Raw genomic sequence first — 4,694 nt, 5'->3', positions numbered from 1 at the left:
GGTGCTAAGCTCTTGAAAGGTCAAGTTTTACAAGCTACAACAAAGAGGTATTCATCTAACTAGTTTTTCTGTTGTATATCTCCAATTATATGCTAGTTGTAGGTTTCATGATTTGGATAATTTTATTGTATGTATATCTTAAGAAAACTTAGATCCAAAGCATTAGGGTTGTATGTGCACCATAGGGATGTTATAGTGCTTAAAACCCATCAGTGGTATCAGAGCCTTGGGTGTTTTCTGTATTGATGCATTGGTTAATTGTTCAAAGCAAAAAAAAATCGTTTTTTTGGAATCTGCCTGATGACCACAACGTGGTGGCTCGTAAGTTAGCAAATTTTCATGTTTTTTGGCCAAAATTGGATTAGGTTCATTACCATAAACTGTTTTGTAACAAAAATTGATTTTTATGATATGGTAGTGACTATCTAATTATTAGATAAATTGTCAGATTTTAAGATAATTACTAGATTATATGATAAACTAATTATTTGTATTATTTGATTTGAAATTATCTTGATATATGAGTTGAATTAGATCAAATTGGTAAATGATAAAAATATGTGATTATTTTACTTGTTTAAGAGTTGATCTAAATGGCTTTGGAGAGTTACAAAACTTGTAATCATGTTTTGAAATTCAAACGGTCTTGAAGAGTTACAAAACTTGCTATCAAGTTTTGGAATCCAAAAGGTTTTGAAGAGCTTCAAAACTTGCCCTCAAGTTTTGGAATTTAAAAAAATCTCATTTATGAAACATTAAATTCTAAAATTCAAGAGTTTTTGAAGAGTTTCAAAACTTGCCCTCAAGTTTTGGAATTTGAAAAGTCTCATTTATGAAATATTAAATTCTAAAATCCTAGTAATTTTAAAAAGGTTCATAAGTGCACCTCTTGGTTTTGTAACTTAAAATTTAATTAAATGGCCTTATTTTGAAATCTTAAATATAGAACCTTGATGTTTTGAATAGTTCAAATTACACCCTTATGATTTTATTAAATTAATTAAGTGGTTAATTAAAAAAGAGAATTAATAAATCCATAATGACATGGTTTAGGTTTAATTAAATTAAAAGTTTAATTTATTAATAGATTAAACCACTTAGTATTTTAAATGTGTAAAATACACCCTTATACTATATAAAATTAAAATTCTAATATATTATATACGTATAAGTTAAAAGTCAGTCTTACTGTTAGTAGGCCTCATTCACGAAGCTGGTCTATAAAGGGTGTTTAAGGAAGCGGCCTCTAAAATGACCGCCATTAGTTATACACTCTTACCCACCGCACCCTTGACAAGTGGAGGGTCGTTAGTCGAACGGGTTTGATAGGACACTTAAATCCTCATTAAAAGTATAATGAAATATAAAGTAACTAAATGATTTATAATGTCCCAATCTTAGTTACTTTAGGAAAAAATGTGAATTTGATGCTAACCCATGAAATTGCACATTGCACCCTATTGGTCGTTAGTGGAGCGTGTGTGGTTAACCAGTACACTAATATGGGACTAATGAAGGATGGAAATGGGTAGCTCGTGAATTATCATTGATCAATGGAGCGTGTGTGGTTAACCGACACATTGATTAGGTGATTAATGACATCAAGAGTACCAAGCTAATTTGCATGGTTATTCACACCTTGTTTGTGATCCTCGGTATCCCAGTCACAAACTTGTAGGGCATAATCGAGATTAAACATGCCATTGAAAAGTTCAATGAATCTCAAAAGATCTAGGAGTTTCATTTAAAAACCTAATTCGTTTAAAAAATTTCATGTTCATTGTGGAATTTGTAAATCGCCATTTACCTACCGACAAATAGTTTACAATTGGATTACGGCATCCCTCTTCCGAATTGTGAATTATTGTGTTGGGTCCTAGCTTTAATATTTAATTTGGGTGTTATTTTAAGGATTGAATCAACTAACTTGAATTTCTCCTTTTGAAGATGTCTAGTTTTGACAACTATGGTCTCCCTTATGTTGGATTAGATGTCTAAGCCCATAACTATTATTGGTATCTACTCGACCCGAGAGTAGCATGGTCCACTTGGGTTGCATATAATTAGGACAATTTGTTAGTATGGACTCTTGAGAGAAAGGCTATATATGATTTATTAATATATATTATAAGTTATAATATATTAATATGAAATCATATGTTTTAATTAGTATTGATCAAGATCTAATTTGGAATTAATTTAGTGATCAAAAGAGACTAATCAAATCTATGGGGACTAATTATTGTAATTATCTATATTTATATGTATTAGGCTTATGATCCATGTTGGACCAAGTTTATGTATGGATACATAAAGAGTTGGGCCACATGAACCATGGATCATAAAACCCATGGGTATAGATTTGGGATATACTCATGACCCTTGGAATCCACCACATATAAATATGTGTTCCTTTACCCAAAATCGCCACTTGTGGTTACACATGTTCTTGGAGTTCATGGAGGTGTTTTTGGTGCATGGAGATTCTCTCTCAAGAGCCACATTTGTCCATGGTGTGTTGTGATTCTATTTGGGGATCCACACTATTGGTGCTAAGCTCTTAAGGCCAAATACAACAAGGTTTGAAGCTACATAAAATGTATGTCATCCTAACTAGCATTTTATATTATTTATGTCAATTGCATGCTAGTTATAGGCTTAACGCTTTGGAAATACCATTACATGTATAAAAGAGAAAAAATAGATCCAAGGCATTTAGGGTTGTATGTGCACCATAGGATGTTGTAGTATACCAAAAACCCAACAGTGGTATCAGAACCACGGGTTGTTTTCTATTATACTTGATGTTTTATAAGTTTTCAAAGTGAAAAAATCGAAATTTTTGCCTTCTGCCCAGTGAACTCGCTGAGTCCACTGGGTGACTCGCCGAGTAGCATGCTTTTTGACTTGAACTCGTAGAGTCCAGTATGAGGCTCGATGAGTTGGCAGTCTAGACAGCAAAATTTCGAGTTTTTTGGCTCGTTTTGGATTAGAATCATTACCACAAAATGTTTTTGTTCATAAAATTTGATTTTGTTGTTATGGTGATGATGATTCTCATCCAATTAAAAGATAATTGTCATAATTTCAATATTTGTATTAGTTTATATGTTTATGCTAATTTCTTGCAGATTAATGATATGAATTATCTTGTTCTTATGATTTAGTTTAGAAAAATTATGTGATAATTGCTTTTCGATTCAAATTGATCAACAATTTGTTCATAATATGAGTTTTTGTAACTTATCCTCAAGTTATATGAAAAGTCTCATTTATGAATTTTAAAACTCATAAAATTTTCATAAGTTATGATAATGAAGAGTCTCATTTCTAAATGTTTTTAAAGTCTTCCATAACTTGTTCTCAAGTTATGGAACTTGAAGAGTTTTTTCATTAAACTACTTTAAACTCATAAGTTATGGAAACCAAAAGTTTTTGAATTGTTCAAATTTTGCCCTCAAGTTTTGGAATTTATAAAGTTACCCCCTCCCCCCCCCCCCCCCCATGTATACTTTAATTCCAACCTTAGAATTTTAATAGTTTAAAATTCAACCCTTATACTATTATAATATTATAGGTTTAATATTTATATACATGTATAAGAGTAAGTCAGTCTTACCGTTAGTAGGCCTCATTCACAAAGCCGGTCTATAAGGGGTGTATAAGGTTACTGCCTATAAAATGGAAGTTTAATGGGTGTCCACTCTCACCCACCGCTTTCTTGACTGGTGGAGGGTTGTTAGCCGAACGGGTAAGACATGACATTAATTATCCCTTCATTAAAAGTACAATGATAAATAGTAAGTAACTAAACTCTTATAAATTCCCAATCTTAGTTACTTAGGAAAATGTGAATTTGGTGCTAACCCATGAAATTGCACTTTGTACCTTGTTAAGTCGTTAGTGGAGCGTGTGTGCTTAACCGGCACACTAATCTGGGACTGATAATGTGTGGAAAAGGGTAGCTTGATGTTAATCATAGATCAATGGAGCGTATGTGGTTAACTGGCACATTGATTAGGTGGTTGTAAAATTAAGTGTACCAAGTTAATTTGCAAGGTTATTCACTCCTTGTTTGTGAACCTCGGCATCCCAGTCACAAACTTGAAGGGCACAATCGAGATTTAAACAAGCCATTGAATAGTTTAATGAATCTCAAAGATCTAGGAGTTTCAATTCATTTAAAACCTAATGTTAAATTTCGTTTTTCATGGTGGAAATTGGTAAATCGTCATTTACCTACCTTCAAATATTTTGTAGCTTGGATTACGGCATCCCTCTTCCAAGTTATAAAATATTGTGTTGGGTCCTAACCTTTATATTTCATATTGGGTGTTATATTAAGGACTTAAATCAACAAAAATTGAATTTCTCCCTCATATATGTCTAGTTATGAAATCTATGGTCTTCCTTATCTTTTTGGAAAAAGATATCCTAATGAAGATGATATCCCAAATGGCGATCAAGGTGAAAGATTAATCCCTTTGTTGTGCATTAAGGGGACTGGAAATCATACTTCACTTCCTCCACCTCCTCAAATTATTCTCCCTAACCCACAATTTCTTGAAAAGTTCAAAGTCACTCAATCCCTATTGGCAAGCAGTGTCTATATGTACTCACATCTTGGAGATGAAGTCTCATATTGACAAGCTGGGAGAATTGGGTTCTTCAATCACTTTCCGAGTCATATAGTG

Source organism: Lactuca virosa, chromosome 4 (genome assembly GCF_052849685.1).
Source record: "Lactuca virosa cultivar CGN04683 chromosome 4, Lactuca_virosa_CGN04683_v6, whole genome shotgun sequence".
NCBI lineage: Eukaryota > Viridiplantae > Streptophyta > Magnoliopsida > Asterales > Asteraceae > Lactuca > Lactuca virosa.
This window is presented reverse-complemented; position numbering follows the sequence as displayed.